Below are 17,694 nucleotides of genomic sequence, written 5' to 3' on the forward strand. Positions count from 1 at the left end.
GGAGCCGAGATGGCACGGGAGTCAGGAGCCAGATGAGCCACAGGTGCCCAGCTCGATCCTCAGTGTGAGGATCGAGGTGGATGGGACGTCCCCATCAGGGAGCCTGTGTGAAGGAGCTGAGGGCCAAGGCAGAGGCCGAAAGTCCTCCGCATGACTTTCTTATCCTCACTTCTGGTCCCATCCAACAGGACCAATGATTTTTGGAAACTCGTCTCCATCACTTTCCTTCACTGTCACCTTTGTTCCAGCATTTTCTCAGTTTGAATTCCTGTCTGTCTCTGACATCATCACCTGCTGGAATCCAAACCGACCTTCAAGGCGCAGCATTGCAATGCCATCCCCTCCAGGAAGCCAGCTTTGCTTTCTGCCCACCCGCGCTCAGCAGGGAGCCAGCGCTTGCTCTTTTGGTGCCTCCCTGCCCTTTATCTGTACTGCATGCTCGACCCTGAGCACTCTGCTTATTCTTTTGAAGTTACCAATTTGCCTGTCTTATTTGTGGCTCTTGATTTTTTAGAATGTTCATTCCCCTGGAATCTGGCAGACATTTAGTGTACAGTGGTTGACTGGATTGATGGACAGGTTGGATGTGCCTACACTCAACCTTCGATCCTTTAGAGGGATTTGAACTTGTTCATCTCCGCATCTCCCAGCGTCAGCTCTGCATGCATTCACTCATCCATTCACTCCACAGTGGCGTCTCCAGCACGATGTCAAGAGTTGCAGCAGTGAACAGTCCGTTTGTTGATACTCTGCACAAAGAAAATAGTACCCTGGGATGTGTTTTCATACTTACAAGGTTTATCTTTTTTTTTTTTTTTTTTTTTTTTTAAAAACACAAGAGGACCAAGCAAGGAAGGTTTGTTTTGTCTACAAGCTTCTCTGTCTGGCATACAAAGCAAATGTTCTCTTATTCACCCAGATGGGTTTGTACTATAAAGAGATCACTGGGCTTAGAAAGACCGTTTCTTAGATCTTAGGGCAGTTCCTCACTGACTTGCCTCAGGGAGAAATGACCTTCCCAATTTTTTAAAAAGATACTGCCAGCATGTTAAATAACTACCCTCTCTGCTACCAGAAACTCTGTAGTCCCTCAAATCTTGTTTAAGACAGAATATATGTTTTCTAGCTGGAAATTAAGAAAGTTTACCAAAAAGTTAATGTTTAGTTAAGATTTGTAAAACAACTTCTCATAAAATTAATCAAAAGTCTAAAATTTTTAAAATGATTGTGCCAGTATCATGTTCATGTTTGAGCATCCTTGCTCATGTTTTTACTTTTTTTTTTTTTTTTAAATACAGTGACAAAATGTGTCCTGCTGAGGTGGTAAATGGAGAACTGCCTCTGTCCAGGGCCCTCTGTGTTAGTCACAGGAGGAAGCATCAGACATGAGCACATGAGCTGGCCAGATGACTTAGGTTCATGCCAGATCAAAGTCAGAGTGCCAAGGTTGGGAGAGGTTCCATGATGCTGAATTAAAGACGCTTGAGGTGCTCAGAGTGGTAGAGCCAGAAGGATCAGAGATGGTCCAGTCTAGTGGTTCTCAAACTTGAGGGAGCATCAGGATCATCCTGGCAGGGTTGCTGGGCTCCATCCTGGAGGCTCTGGTATGGTGGGGCCTATGGATTTGCATTTCTGACAAGCTCACAAGTGCTGCCATTGCTGAGAGCCACTGATCTGGTCTAACTTTTGTTTGTTTGTTTTTTTCCCCCTATTCTTTCACTTTTCTTTTTTTTTTTTAAAGAAACAAATAGATGGGAAGGTGAGACTCCAGCAGATTGGTGGAAAGTCACAGAGCCTGTCAGGTCAGCCAGAGTCCAAGTTCCTGACTTCCAGATTGCTCCACACTGCTGCCCACGTCCACTCAGAATGATACTTTTTAATTCTACTTCAGAGTGTAACACGGTTTTACCAGTTTGGCCTGATCTGGTCATAGTCTTATTTTTCAGGGTCATTTGTATCATTTTGCTTAAAATAACCCACATTTATTGACCACTGCTGTGCACTCGGATTGTGTTTGGACCAGAGGTGGCCTAGCATTGTGGTGGTCTGAGAGCATGGGCTCCAACTAGTCAGAACTGGACACGTTACTTTCTCAGTTTCTCATCTGAGAGCAAAGATGATCTCACCTCCTAGGGCCACAGGTGAAACTCTGGGCAGATACCTTCCTTCGGTGTGCATTCAGTGAAATCAGCTCTTCTCACAATCACTGTTAAAGGAGTGGTTCCACCTTCTTATGTGTGAGCGACTTCCAGGGTGATGGAACAGAAGAAGCCTGGGGTTGAGTGGAGCAAACACAAGGTTTGGGGAATTTGTGTGGAAAACAAACAAACAAACAAACAAAGAGCTTGGACTGGAAAGGCACTGGATATGATTGCTATGTCTTCCATCATGGGCTTATGAGCTGGGGAAGGTCTGGCTAGAAGTTGGAGGCTCTGTGGAAAATAAAGATGAGATCTTACTGGAGCCTGTACTTCCTCCGCTATAAAATGGGATGATGATGTGTGATTATGCTGATGTTATTTACCCTGTCTGGATTGAGGATTAAAGAAAGTGGCTATGGGAAGGTACTTCATGGTATAAAAAGTACTAGAGAAATTCACAGTGTTCATACTACAGGAATGTGCTGAAGACCTGGAGAGGAATGAGGAATGGAGAGAGGGAGCTGCCCAGAGAACTGTGGAAAGCCTTCATGGGGGAGGACTCAGATGGCTGCTGCCATGGTTGGGACAGGGACACTAGTAGTATATGACTTTGTGCACCAGTGTGTGGTGTGCTGCTATTTACTTTCCCAAGGTCTTGGAATTCCCCTTTCTTCAGATGACAACTGAAGACAATACCATCTCATTCTCCCAGTATCTGTCTTCTGCCCACTGTATCCAACTCTTTGTCCTCAGTTGAAATTAAACCCCTAGCAATCATTTTCCTCCATGGTTCCCTTAACTTTGGGTCACATTGTTGGTTAGACAGAATGAGACTCTAAGAGATGTTCTGCTTTTTGCAAAACACAACCAACTTGTGGAGCACTGGAGAACACTTGTGACTCCATACTTGTTCTCTGCCATTCCAGGGAATGGAGACAGATGAAGAAAGCACTGTTCGGGCTGTCTAGGAGGTTGTGGTCAGCACCAGAAACAGACATGCAAACCAAACTGGGGCAGGGGGAGGGGACGAAGTACTGTAGGATGGTATCCATGTATAACATGTGGAGGTTTCCCATAGCAGGGCTGTTTAGAGAGTCCATCAACATTGCAGACCAATGGTGCTGTGGACATGCGGGCATGATAGGAGAGAGAGGGGGGAGGGGAGGGAGGCAGAGGGAGAGGGAGGGAGAGAGAGATATTGAAGGCATAGAGGGGGGAGATCTCCACAGCCACCATCCTCCCCATTCTCTATTAGTCATAGAAGCATGCTACCCTCAAGGGGTTTTGGATTTGCTGCTCCTGAATTTTTCCTGGTGTTCTCTTTTGAGTTGAACCCATCTTTTTAGTGCAGCATCTCTGCCTGCCTCCTGCCACGTCCGACGGGCAGCACTCCATCACAGCTCTGTGGCCTCCTCCCAGACCCCTGCACTCAGCTGTGCAGTCATTTCCTGCCTTGGACCCACCCAGGGGACTTGGAAGGCTGACCAGACCCTCTCTCCCTTGGTTTCCTGTGATTCTGGAGCCCCTCCCCTTCAGGGTGCCCGTATCTGGGACACGCTTTTTTGGCCAGTACATTTTCTGCACTTAGAGTTCCTTCTCTTGCTCTCATATTTCCATTTAAAGCCCTCATGAGAGATCTGAGTGTCTCCTGCCAACAGCATTCCTTGTAGTTTACTGGAACCCCTTTTCTTGTCCTGCTAGGAATTTAGCCAGAGTGGACTTCAGCACGGTCTCTCTGCAGCCTCCTGTCTCCTTCAAGATTGTGACCACCGCTTGTGAGAAGTGACAGCATGTCCCCTTCTCACCTCACAGCCAGTGAGACCACACTAGTTTTCAGCATCTTGCACCTGCTCCCTTGAGTGACATTTTCTTCTTCCTCCTCCTCTTCCACTCAGCGTCATCTTGCCTGGGGTCCGTGAGTGACAGTGGCACCTTTGGTCTTGACTTTGCCTGCCATCTGGGTTTCACAGTCAGAAGTTACTTGTGAAGTAACCTAGAGGGTTGGTTGGGTCTGCTTTTAGGAGGAAGTCAGAATGATTTGTTAGTGATGCTTGGACAATAAGAATATGTTGATTTGATTTATCAAATAATTTTATTTCCAGTCACAAAATATACATACAGCCTTGTCAGAAGAAAATGTAGAAATGGATAAAAGTCACTTAATTACCATTTCTTTTCCTGCTCTGCCCCATGGGGCTTCTGTGTCCCTGTCTACATCTGGGGAAGCACTTCTTAGCTTCTCAGCTGGTCTCCTGCCTTCACATTCCATCTCCTGCAGGATCAGGGTCTGGTGCTTCACTGTGCACACCTTGGCCCTGCCATTGTCTGACCTTGATTTCCAGGATTTCCTTGGTTTCCAGGATTTTCTCCTCTGCCCCTGCCAGTCACACCCTTGCTTCCGCTCCCTTGAGTGTGTTGCTGGTCCCACTCTGCTGCATGACTGTGTGTCTTAGCACTTGCTCCCCTGCCTTTCCCAGGACCATCTCCTTCGTTCTTGTCAAAGTGCAGCGCAGATGTCTTCCCTGTCTTGAGTCTCCTCCGATGATATGTGCTGTTTTCTGTAATAAGAGTATTACATGCTTATAAGCCTGTAATCCCAGCGGCTTGGGAGGCTGAGGCAGGAGGATCGTGAGTTCAAAACCATCCTCAGCAACTTAGCAAGACCTCGTCTCTAAATAAAAATACAAAAAAGGGCTGGGGATGTGACTCAATAGTTAAGAACCCCTGGATTCACTCCCCAGTACGCCCCCAAAAAAGAGTATTACATACTTATAATAGAAAAATTTGAAAAATACAGAACCATATAAAGAAGAAAATGAGAGTTACTCATAAATTCACTTTTCAGAGACAAGCACTGTTGTTTTTAATACTCTTGTGAGTAGTTCCTCTCTTCATTTTTTATGTGTTTACATTGTTCTGACTTTAAATCTTACTGTTTGAATAGTTTTAGATCTTGTCATGGTACTAAGAAGTCTTCAAACATGTAATTTTTGATGATTGTATATTATTCCTTCTTAAGAATACACCATGATTCTATATTTCATCACTTTAAATAGCACTGTGTTGAACATGTGTTTTATAAATTTCTTTATCAATGACTCATAGAGTATGAGGATTTAAATTGCTTGCACAAAGGGCAAGAACTATTTTTACCCTAAATTTCAAGAGTAGCTTGTGGTCACGGGAGAAAGTTGGGAACATCTGGAAATACACAAGGAAGAAAATAAAAACCACCTGTAGCTACTTGCAATAACCAATGTGAAATTTAGAGTTAATTGTATGTGTATCTCTCTGTTTTTCTCCCCTAGAGGTTGGCAAACGTTAAGGACTGATTAGTAAATATTGTAGGCATCGAAAGTTCCGAAGTCTCTGTTTCTTCTTCTTCCTCTTCCTCCTCCTCCTCCTCCTTCTCCTATTCTTGATTCTTTTTATAATATAAAAACTTCTTTTGGCTAGTAGATTGTACAAACAGAGTTTTGCTGACCTGGTTCTAACCTCAAAAGTGGAGCCAGCTTGCACATACTATTTTGTAATTGTTGTCGGCAATTTAACTACCTCATCACATTTCCTCATGATTTTCTGTTTCAGGCTACTGAAATATAATAAATAGCTTCCTTCTGGGATGGCTGCGGCACCTTGGCTATGTTTTTGATATTGACTCTAAAGCATGTTTTATTGTGACTATTTGCTGAGACTTTTCTTCCTTCTTTCCTCCTTCCCTCCCTTCCCTCCCTCCCTTCCTTCCTTCCTAGGGATGCTTACTTAGAAGGTTCTCAGCAAATTTGGGTGGAATGGTTGCCTCGGGCTGCTGTTTTACTCCTTTACTGCTTTCAGAATTGAGGGACTCTAGGTTTGTCTCTTGAGCCAGCAACGTTAGTATCACTTGAGACTTGTAAAAATGCAGAATCATAGCCTCACACCACAATCTGCATCTTAACACATTCCTCACCTGGTTTTCATGCACATTATAGTTTGGGAAGCAGAACCCTAGAGCTCACCTCTCGACTGGGCATGTATTTATTTATGGGTATCCTGACTCTCCATTGCTAGGAGCTTCCTGTGAATGGACTGGGTATTTACTCATTCAGGAATCGATCTGGGAAGCCAGCACTACATGTTTCACTTGTGGTATCAGCTGCCATCTTGCCTAGTGGAACCTGTTTGGCTACCATTGCTTTTGTCTGGGGATGGATGTGCTGGTTGAAGGAGCAAACATTTAATTAGCACCTGCTGTGTGTTAGGTCCTCTGCCAAGCTCTTTGTACATGTACTCCCATATGAGGCATGATGATGTTGACTGAAAGGGACATAGGAATCTATAAGGCCATGAATTGTTAACCTCCAAAGTTAGAGAAAAAAATTTAAAAAGTATATATATATATATGTTATGGTTTGGATGTGAGGGTCCCCCAAAAGCTCATGTGTGGAACAATGCAGGAAGGTTCAGAGGAGAAATGATTGGGTTGTGAGAGTCTTTACCCAATCAGTGAATTAATTTCCCAGTAGGAATTAACTGAGGGGTAACTGAAGTGGTAGGATGAGGCTAGAGGAGGTGGGAATTGGGGTATAGATTTGGGTGTATACTTGTATCTGGTAAGTGGAGGCCCCTCTTTCTTCTTCCTGATCACCATGTGAGCTGCTTCTCTGTGCCACACTCTTCCACCATGATGTTCATTCAGCCTCACCTCTGGCCCTGAGGAATGGTGCCAACTTCTTATGGACTAAGATCTCTGAAACTGTGAGCCCTCAAATAAACTTTTCCTCCTAAAATTGTTCTGGTCAGATTTTTTAGTCATAGCAGTGAAAAAGCTGACTAAAAGTATATATATATATATATATATATATATATATATATATATATATATATATATATACTGGCCCAATCCCAACCCTTGTTCTGAATCAGAATCTCTGAGAAATAGGGTTGGTCACAAATATTTAGAAAAATGTCCCTCAGTGTTTCTGTTGGATCATGACTGGTTAAAGAACCATCATGACTGGTTCAAGAACCAACAGTCTAGGCTGGTATCCTGTTGTACAGATGATAAAAAATGAGGACCAAAGAGGTCAGTGAACCTCCCAAAGTCACATTGATTTAAATGGAAAAGTCAGGTCTAGGTCATGTGTCATCTGCCTGAGGATACGGTTCACAGCACCTGAGCTGCTGTCAGCCTGCATGGTCAGATTAGAGGTAGAACTGGGTGATGAGGTGGCACCCTTGTCTTTGGAACTTTGAGCCTGACATCAGAATGCTTCAAGTGACTTGGTAGCTGGGGCTGTAGTGAACAGACACCAAGACTCAAGGAGTTGTGGCATCTGGTGTCCTCCTTCACCTTTGCAAAGTGGTAGACTGTACCCTTAGAGACAGGAGCAAAAGAAGCTGTGTTTTCCTTATTTTTTCATTGTCCCCTCAGTGTTAGGAATCCTCTTGCTTCCACTTGTGCCCTACCAGTGACATGAGAATGAGATGTTGACTGAGGCTTTGCAAAGACATCATGTGGATGGGCCTACAGATCTTACAGAGAGGCCAAGGATGGGATTAGCACTCTAGTTACAAGGCAGGCTGGGATGGGAAACAGGAATTGAATTCATTATCATGATGTCTGCCATTTATTGAGTGCCAGGCATTCTGCCTGCATCATTTCCCTTAATCCTATAACAGCCCCGAGGAAGGAAGTTGGGGAGGTTTAGTGACTTCTCCCAAGTGGTGAGCTGCGATGTAAACCCAGTTTTGCTTGTTTCCAGTAGTCATGGGACCATGCTTCCCTAGCTGGTTGTGTGCTTATCCCTCTCACCCACCTCACCTGCCACTTCCAGGTATTTACCCAGAAGGCCCATAGAGACAGATTGAACCCCATATGTAAGGACACGTGGTGAGAGATGCCCAAAAATGGAGTGGACTGCATCAAGTGGTAAAAGATGGCCAATCACTGGAGGTTTTCAGGCAGAACTGTGGCACCACTTGGTGGGAAACTCATGTGGCAGATGTGACTGGCCATTGCAATTCCTCTGGGATTCCAGTACATCAGGATGTCGTGAATCTAATTGGGTGATCCAGACATGGAGCAATAAAATGTATGTTAGGTAAAAATGTATTGGTAGGGCATTTGTAAGGCACTGGAGTATTTGATTTTGTTTGACCCCCAAGAGCTGAGCTGCTATAGTTTCTTAGTGCCTGCCGTGCACTGTGCTGTTCTCTGGTGGGTGTCCCAGAAGTGAAAACTTTCCCACAGGGAAAGGCCATTAGGGGAAGGAGGACATGATCCTGATGAAAAAGGATAAACTATCCAGTGCTGGAGAGAATCAGGAAAAGGGGACCAGTGTGTGCTTTGGAGGTTGCAAGAGGGCTATGTTCTATGAGCAAAGAAATTATTTTTTTTAATATTAGATTTGAACTGGGTTTTGAAGGCTGTGTGGTACTCCTTTAAGTTGTAGGAGAGTGTCACCATTTTTCATTTAATTTTTTTTTTTTTTTTTTTTTTTTTTTTTTGTCGATGGTAAGAGAAAGAGCAGGAGTGCCTTTTCTAATTTAATAAACATTTTCAATGTGGTCACTGTGGTTGGAGGGAGAAGAGTTGACCTCCAAGTATCAGTAGGAGTTAGACTGAGGAGAGGTTGGACAGGGCTATCTGGAAAGTGGATCCACATAGATGAAGGGGAATGCAGCATCAGCACCTGGGTCTAAAAACCTTTAGATGTTAACATGGTGACAACTAGGGTGTTGGAGGTTATGAGAGAGAGAGCTCTTAAACATGGGTACACACATAGTGGGAAACTTTGGAAATCCCTAAAAATGAAGTCCTTGAGAGTGTGACTCTAAACTTTCTTGAGAAATGTTTGCATGTGGCCTTTGCCTTATCTTTTTAGCTCTGTTTGAAAAGACACCTGCCTTTCCCACTCCTGGTGGTAAAGGGAGTAAAATGACTTAGGTTTTAGAGCCAAAGGGGCCTGGTTTTGAATTTGTGCTGTTCTTTTACAGTTCTTGGCCTTCAGAAAGTTGTCTGTTCTCCCTTATAGATTTTTTGTCTGTAAAATGGAGGGAAAATAGTCTTACCCTGTAGAATAAGGGTTTTAGGATGGGCGAATGTGTTTAAGGAATCCATGCAGGGGCTGGGCATGGTGGTGCATGCCTATAATCCAGGGACTCCAGAGGCTGAGGCAGAAGGATCACAAATTCAAGGTCAGCCTGGGCAACTTAGGGCGACTCTGCCTCATAATAAAAGACTGGGAATAGGCCTCAGTGGTAAAGTACCCTTGAGTTCACTCCCCAGTACAAAAAAACAAAAAACACAAAAAACCTCCGTGCTTCGACTTGGAAGGCACTCACTGAGCCAGAGTCCTGAACATGGATCTTCTCTGCCTGCCTCTATTCCATCCACAGTGGATACTCCCCTTTCCTCTGGTTGGCTGACTTTGTGCCTTTGCTCACGTAATTTCCACCTTCTAGAAAGCTGCCTTCCTTCACATCTTCAGATCATTTCTGTTGGTTCAAATCAAGCCTCTGCGTGATTTCTGGGATGCTCTCCCAGGGATCCCAGCAGGCAGCAAATCCCCGCCCGGCCATGATGCACATCACGTTTTATCTGGTGCTGTGTGTTAGTTCTGTTTACACCCATCCTCACCACCGGCTCCCCGAGGTCAGGGTTCGGGTCTGATTTACCTCTTCCCTCCCAAAAGCACTGAGCACAGTGCCTGACACATTGTGGGTGCCCTGTATGTGGATCTTAAGTGACGGGAAAAAAGAAGGGATCAGGCTGATGACTGGCGTTCACCTGGCTTTAGAAAGCTGACAGGAGAAGGGAGGGTGGCTCAGGAACCCATGTCAGGCTGTGGCTGCCTGTCTCCTCATTCAGGTGCAGTTTGGGATGGCTGGAGCCCCAGATCCTGGAGACTTACCACCTCAGGCCTGAATCTGCCTCCTGTAATTACCTCCTTTCCAGGGAACAGGAGTCCTTGTTGTCTGCTAAATATAGCTCCAACCCCTAGGCCTTGGTGCTTCTGGGCCACAGCCCTGTGCAGACTGTGTTGTCTGTTGATTTTGGGCTTTCCTCTGGGATTCTTTACATTTTCAAGTTTTTATTAGGGACAGCTTGTTGTTTTGAAACCAGCAAAGGAAGTTGAAGAGCAGTGTTTTCAAAATTTTATAGGAGGATGTATGGAGAGAGTTAAAGAGCTTGGGAAGAGGAGAAGGGGGAAGTTCTTAAACCAGGGCCAAGTGACTTAAAAGGGGACTTTGATGTCATTTGGTTATCTCCAAGAGAGTGACATTTTGTAATGGTTTTCCCAAGAAAACCCCTTCACATTTGACTTTTCTGGGTCATGCCGTTTGTGTTATTCCTGTAGCTTGAAATAATTACTCTTTTTAAAATTTTAGACTATACAACAATACTGCTTATAATAGAAAATAAAATAGTATGACATTATTTAAAATAGTGTTTATAATAAAATAAGGATTTTGTGTCCTATCTCTTCCCACTGTGTTTCCATGCTTAACAATCATTTACACCATTTTTTTTTTGTTTTTTTTTCATTCTTCTGGTGTTTACTGTCATATCTCTAAATAATATCTTTACTTCTTGAGTTACTTGTTTTAGAAGTGCGTGTTGACTTAGTTTTATGATAGGCGAGGAATAGTTTATTTGTATCCCATTTGTACTTCCCATCCCCCTTCCCAATTTTTGAGTGTTAGTTAAATCACTATTTTTTATCCTCTTTGTCAGTTTCCTTTTTAAGTTTATTATTTAAATAAATTTCACTTTATTGCCTAATCAACTTTTTTTTTCTTTTTTTTTTTTTTGCAGTACTGGGGATTGAACTCAGGGCCTGGTGCTTGCGAGGCAAGCACTCTACCAGCTGAGCTATCTCCCCAACCCCCCTAATCAACTTTTGAAAGTATCTTCACCTCTTTGTGGTGTTTGCTTCCACTGTTTCCCCCTCCACTTTACCCTTCAACTTATCAGCCAGGTTTTAAGTTTCCTTTGGCATCTCCAGGGTTTACAATGGACACATGCACACATGCATATGTAGGTAGTTTTATAATTCTAGCTCAATCATCTCTGCTCTGTCTGTGGTTTGATTGCAAAAGTTGAAAACAATCAATAACATTTACACCATGATTTCTAGGTAAATATTGCCCAATACAGGACCCAGAACAGGGCTAAGTCATGTGCTGTGGTTTCATTTCCTTTTCTAGGGTTCTAAGGTCACTACCTTTAAGCCCTTACAGGGGACTGAGCTTTCCCTTCACATGGAGATCTAATAGATCCTTCTGCATTTTCCTTTAGCTCTTCAGGATCATTGCAAATTTTTATTTGTTTTATTTTTGCCATGAGCTTCTTGCTTACTGCTATTTATTTTCATTTTTGTTGGGGGAGTTTGAGGTTGTTTTTCTTTTGTTGGAAGAAGATAAAACCTTTTCTACCATGTCCCTTCTGTCTTTTATTCTCTTGTCGTCTTGGGGTCGATTGTGTTTCTTCTTCAAGTTCTATCCACCTTTTCTTTTGTTTTGAACTAGTTTCTTCGTATTTGGGCCATGATTTCCTGTGCAGTCTTTCCCCATGGAGTTTTGGATTATCTTCTTTTATTTAACCCTTTATGTCTGTAGCATAACTTCAGATATTTTCAGGCTCTCAGGGAAGAGAACTTCTGGAGCTCCTGATGATGATGCTATTAATATTATTCCAAGGAAGACAATAATATATTATTAAAATATTATCCACCAATTTCTTTTTACACTTGTTCTTACTAGGCTATTTTGTTTGCTCTTTTTTTCTTCCACTGAATATTCATAAACATTTCTAGATTATTTTATAATTCTCATGTATCTAATGGCCACTCTTCTATTCCACTGAGTTTACGTACTGTTTTTAAAAGTTTAGCCACTCATACATTGTTGGTAGGGGTTGTTGTGAGTTGTTGGCTCTTAACAATGCTGTGAACATCTTCATGCATAAAGCCTTTGTCATTACTGTATTTCTTGTGAGTACTTAGTAGGGGAACAAAACTTGGATGCCAGTTTCATCATCTTTGAGGAAGTATTTCACTGAATATACTTGGGTTGGGTTCTAGTAGGAATCATCTGGCGTTTCTAATTTAAACACATTTTCTCAGAGGCTCGGGGTGTATCTTAGTGATAGAGCACTTGCCCAGCATGAGCAAGACTCTGGGTTCCATCTCTAGGACCAAAAAAGGAAAAAAAAAATTTTTTTTTTTTTTTTTGAAGGAAGCAGCAGGAATAGGAGGAGAGTACCACCTCTGAGTCAGCACATTTAGTTTTCTTGGCAGCAGATACATTGTGACTTACTGCAAACCTGGGTCTGCCTAGAAATCCACCTCTGCTTTAAAGTGGTCCTCTGGGTTCAGCTGAGGCTCTGTGACTTAGGCCTAGAATGCTCTTATCACTACAAACTTTACTAAGTAATGATTTTTTTTCCCCACATATTATTCAATATGATGGTCTCCACCTGAATCACCATCATTATTCACTGGAATTGTTTTCAGTGACTTTTTGAAAAATCAAATTCATACTTAAAAAGCAAAGAGGTATTCCCATTGAGAATATTCTACAAGATCTACAACTGCTTCTACATATGGTATATCAGGAGGGGATTTAGGGAATGGAAGGCTATTAGAATAAATGAACTACTGTGAAGAAATCTATAGTCATGGGAAGCATAAGTTTTGATGTACTGAAGAGGCTGTACTAGTGGTTTATTGACACCCTACAGCATTGCATTATGAAACTTTATCAGTCTGCAACACTTACAGTATGGCTGCTTGTGAGATCTACATGACATAATTATGGAAAAATGGGATATTTATCTTTGAAAAGGTTAACCATTCATTGATGAACACTGTTCACAATAAGGTATATATACCTTGTTGCACTATGGAAATATTCTGAGCTTATTCATTCACTGTCTAATTATTTGGGATAATGGGTTATAATATTATATTGGAAGTGACGATTAGATACACAGATCTAGATTATAGCAACTCAGAGGTGATGTGGTTCAGTAGTCCAATTTTAACATGAGAAGCAGGGTCCTGGATGGAGAAGGGCTCACGCAGGGTGATAGAATTAATTAACAGCAGAACAAACTCTGGAATCCATACCTACCTGCTTCTTGTCCATTATTCTCTGCTTATATCATTTCTTACAATTTAAAGTGTGCAATTTTATTTCACTGTAAACTGAACCTCATGAAGATGGAAATTAGAGAAAATTTTCATCGTATGAGAGATGTGTGGTACATTTAATGATGGAGAGAAAACATTTGCCTGAAATGGGGTCAGGAAGAGTTTAAATTCTGAAACATAAGGAACAATTTCCGAGATGAGGGAGAGTGGTTGGAAGGGTATAATTGGGGCCATGCTGTTGTTTCTGATGTTTGGGGAGTTTGGGAGTTAATTTTTGCCTAAGATGTTTCCATTATCTGGAACACAGATTCCATATCTATAAAATAAAAGGGCTACATCTGGTGGGCTGGGCTTTGTAGACACTTTTGCTCTGAGTTTCACAACTCCAAGATTAGGTGTTATGTCCCATGTCCAAGATGACTTGGGGAAAAAAAAAAAAAAAAAAAAAAACACAGCAACAAAAAAAGCACCTTGCTGAATCAGTACTGGTATCACCTGCTTCAGTCTGCTGGGAAGTAGGTCAGAGCTTGGCAGACATGAGGATGTGGTTGGCTCCAGCTGTGAGCTCTGCCCTTTGTAGACACCTGCCTCAGAAAGGTGGGAGGGACTGACACGCAGAGGTAGAGAAGGGCATATTCGTGGCCCTAGGTGCTGCAGACAAGGATAGATGATTGATAGCAGAAAGAGCCAGTTGAGGGTGGTGGGCGATAAAGGAAACCCAGCTGGGAACTGGTGGAGAGAGGGAAAACCAGGTGTATATTGAGGGCTTATTGTGTGAACCACTGATTTATATTCTTACTCCTCCAAAATTCACCAGGAAGTATGGGTATCGTACTTTGGGTTTTAAGGATGGGGAGATTGAGGCTTGGAAAGGTTTAATTACTTGTCTGTGGTTAGGCTGCTGGGAACTGAGAGAGGAGGGAGTCAGTGTTGGCTTGGGTCAATGGTGCCACGCTCTGTTCTAGGTGCTGGGAATAGTGAGGAAAGAGACAGGCAGGTCTGTAACCTCATACTTCTTCAATCTTAGGAGGCAAGATAGACAAGAAAAAAGTTAATACTTATTTCAGAGAGCGAAACATGTTAAGAAAGAGCACACAGCAGCTTTGGAGATGGAGAGTGTTGCACATTGTGTCTTTACACTCTAGTCCATAAGAATGTGCACTGAACTGAGCTGAAACTAAACAGCTCTAAATTGAGTTCTTGGGGTTAGAATTTAGCCCTGGCCATAATATGAACCAAGTGTGTGACTTGAGCAAGTCACCTCCCTGTCATTATTAACTTTAAGGAAAATAATCCCTGTTCTTTCCACTTCACTAGATGATGAAGGAAGATGAAATGAATCCATTTGATGTGCAACCACTTTTAAACCTCAGTTATGAAAATACAGTTTTTACAACTTTGATTAACTTTTGAAGAGGTAGCTTTTTATATTTACCTACTGTCTTTTGTGCTTTGAGGAAACAACTGTTGTCTCTGGTTTTCCTTATTCTTTGAATGAGGTCAAGAACAAAGATCCCTGATGCCAGTCATGGGAGAGCCTGCCCTTGACTATGGGCATCAGAGGAGCTTTGAAATTGTGGAGCAGAGAGCTGGACTTTAGGTTGTGGCTTCAGGGGTGAGGGTGGGCTTGGGAGGAGCAACCAGGTGTCAGGGAGATGAATGGAGTGACTGGAAGGCGCAGGAATCAAACTGGATCTGATGCAATTTTACCCAATGGGGCAGCCAGGTCAGTTGGTGAGCAGACGCTTTTGAAGGCCCATGGTGTGCCAGGCTGTGTCTAAAGAGGGGCAGGCAGAGGTGGCACCGAATCTATTTTGCATTTGTTAGGACCTGTGTGTGCTGAGTGTTCTGGAACTGGGCAATCATGTGCTTCTGGACCTCAAGGAGCATCCTGCCCAGTAATTAATCAACATTTAGTTTAGTAGATGAGTTATCTCTCTAGGCAGAGATGATATTTAAATGTTTATAACACCCTGGACAGAAAGGGCACTAGCTCTGCCGGGAGAATCTTTTTATTCCTGGATTATGGGGAGGCTCACGGGGTCCTAGGGGAGTGGCTGAGAAAGTTGTGATGGTGTTAGGACACTTGGGTGTCCCAAAACAGAAACTGTTTACCAATGGGCAAGGAAATACTTAACTATCTTGCTGACCAGTGTTGCCATCTTTGTGTTCTGGTGAGTGTCAGTCTTGCCTGTGGTTATTCAACTGTCTTATCATGTCATCAGTGCAATAATTGATGTGCACATAAAGCATGAAAAGGACATGTTTGGAAAGGTTTCATGGGGCTGGTGATACTGGAGTTAGGTTTTGTAATATGAATAAGAGGTTGGTAAAAAAAAAAATAACTTTCTAGGAAGCAGGGGAGTTATAGGCAAGAGTACCAATGTATGAAATAGCACAGGACTCATGGCTGAGAAGTTGGGCCTTACAGGATTTTATACTGAAGTGATTTTAAGTGCAGTGGTAACCCCTAACAGAGCAGGGGAAAAGGAGGAGGAGGAGTGCATCCATTTTATACCTTCTCATGGGATAGGGAAAAGATCCAATGAGGAGCATGAGGCCATTTTATTTTCATTTCAAATAGTGGCTTCCATGCACCAGGTGTTGGAAGTTTGCAAAAATTTTCTCTAATCTTCCAGCAAGTGCATGAGGTAGGAATTTTTAATCTTCATTTATTTTACAGGTTAGAAAAGCAGAACTCTGTATGTTTAAGTGACTTGCATGAACTCATACAAATGACAGGAATAGAATTTGAGCTCAGGTGCCAGACTCTAAAGACTGAACGTTCCACTCCTAAAACCATGTTGCCTTTTTATCCCATACATTTGCATGGGACCCAGGAGGAACAAGGTCTTTTCCTTGCATAGCAGTCCAACTGGTAACCCACACTGCAGGTGTCAGTAGACTTTTCTGCAAAGTGGGTTTAGAATTTCTTGCTCCAAGCATTGTCAGGATTCAGGGAAGAGGGGACCTTGGTTCCAGGGCTTTCCAGCACTTTGTGCAAGACTCTTCTTGGGAAGATGGATGTTTCAGTCTCTCCTCTTTGCCCCTGAGACTTGACTTTCATTCTCTTGATATAGCCTCCTGGTGTTGACAGAGACAATCTGCTGATCACATGGATCTGCATCTTGCTGGTCTTGTGACAGGGCATTCTCAGAGTAAATCAGTAACATGGTTCCTGGTTAAGATTTGGCCTATCCTGTGACTATTTTAGGGAGAGAATGTGCTGATGATGCTGGGGATAGTTGTTGGTCTGTGTGCCCTTCATATTTCTTACTGTATATTAATACTTTGGTGTTCTGCTCACCCTGCCTCCCCACAAATATAATCCAGGAAAACAAAACCAGCTGAGAGGCAGCAGAGTGTGGCGATGAAGAACCCAGATCTTGAGCCACATTGCCTGGATTCCGTTCCCAGTGCTGCCCTGTTTAGCTGAAACCAGAGTTTTGAGATGAAACCCGATTCAGTACTTCTGCTGACAGGTGGGGTCTGCGTAACTGTCAGGTCTCTGCAGCCAAGAAGTGTTGCGACTCTTAATGGTGGGCTGTGCCCTCCAGGGTTGCTGCAGACCTCAGCAGTTCACCATCAATTTCTTCTTTCTGGGTTCTTGTGAATTCAAAGAACGAAATCCAGAGACCAGAATGAGTGAGAGTAGGAGTAGGATTTATTCAAGTGTGCATAGAGAAAGAACTCCCACAGGGCAAGAGGGAAACCAATAGATTGTGCTAGTCTAGGGGGGCTGTATAGCCCTTGGGTCAAGGCTATTGGTCCAAACTTATGCTAATTAGGGTTTGGAAAAGTACTAATGCTCTTGGTTAGCGCTGAATCCCTTTCAAGTTTGCCTTACTTCCATTTCCTTCCTGCTTCTGGAGAAGCCAGAGTTTGAAGTTGGTGAATGCTTGGTGGGGGGTTCTGGAGTTGCAGCACTGTGGGGAGCTGGTGTTTGCACCTTGACTGGCCCTACTAGCACTTTCCACCTCAGGCCCACCATGCCTCAGGCCTGTGCTGGCACGTACACTCCGTTCAACCTGCTGCTCCTCTGCCCTTATTGAGCAGGGCTCAATAGGCTGGCCGTAGGGCTTGGCAGTTGGGGAGCTGTGTTATAGCTCTCTGTCTACCTCTGCCTCGATTTCCTTATCTATAAAATGGAAACAGTGATAATAGTAGCTCTTCATAGGGTTCTTGGGAAGGTGAAATGAATTAATATTTGTAAAGTTTGTAGAAAATTGCCTGTCATGTAACCTGTGTCATGACATGTTTGTTAAACATCAACAAAGTTTGGTAAACTGGCCTAACCTGCCACTGCCCTTACATGACATGATAAGTCAGTGCATTTGGTTTTTCTTACAGACCTGGCAGTTAAGAGCTCCGACCTCTGTCCTGTGTGATCAGGCACAGAAAGGTGATGTAAGTAT

At 43.1% G+C, this 17,694-nt stretch overlaps 1 protein-coding gene across 7 annotated transcripts in view; it reads left to right on the forward strand.

The window, feature by feature from the left end:
- Lpp (LIM domain containing preferred translocation partner in lipoma) overlaps nucleotides 1–17,694 on the forward strand; it is a 651,895-nt gene that overhangs the window by 20,072 nt on the left and 614,129 nt on the right. Inside the window, exon 1 of one of the 7 annotated variants that reach the window (XM_047563187.1) lies at nucleotides 17,668–17,686. The exons of the other annotated variants lie outside the window; for them this stretch is intronic. The gene's annotated coding sequence lies outside the window, so the exon portion shown is untranslated. Of the gene's footprint in view, nucleotides 1–17,667; nucleotides 17,687–17,694 lie in introns of those variants that run through there. 7 annotated transcript variants of the gene reach the window in all.

Source organism: Sciurus carolinensis, chromosome 9 (genome assembly GCF_902686445.1).
Source record: "Sciurus carolinensis chromosome 9, mSciCar1.2, whole genome shotgun sequence".
Lineage (NCBI taxonomy): Eukaryota > Metazoa > Chordata > Mammalia > Rodentia > Sciuridae > Sciurus > Sciurus carolinensis.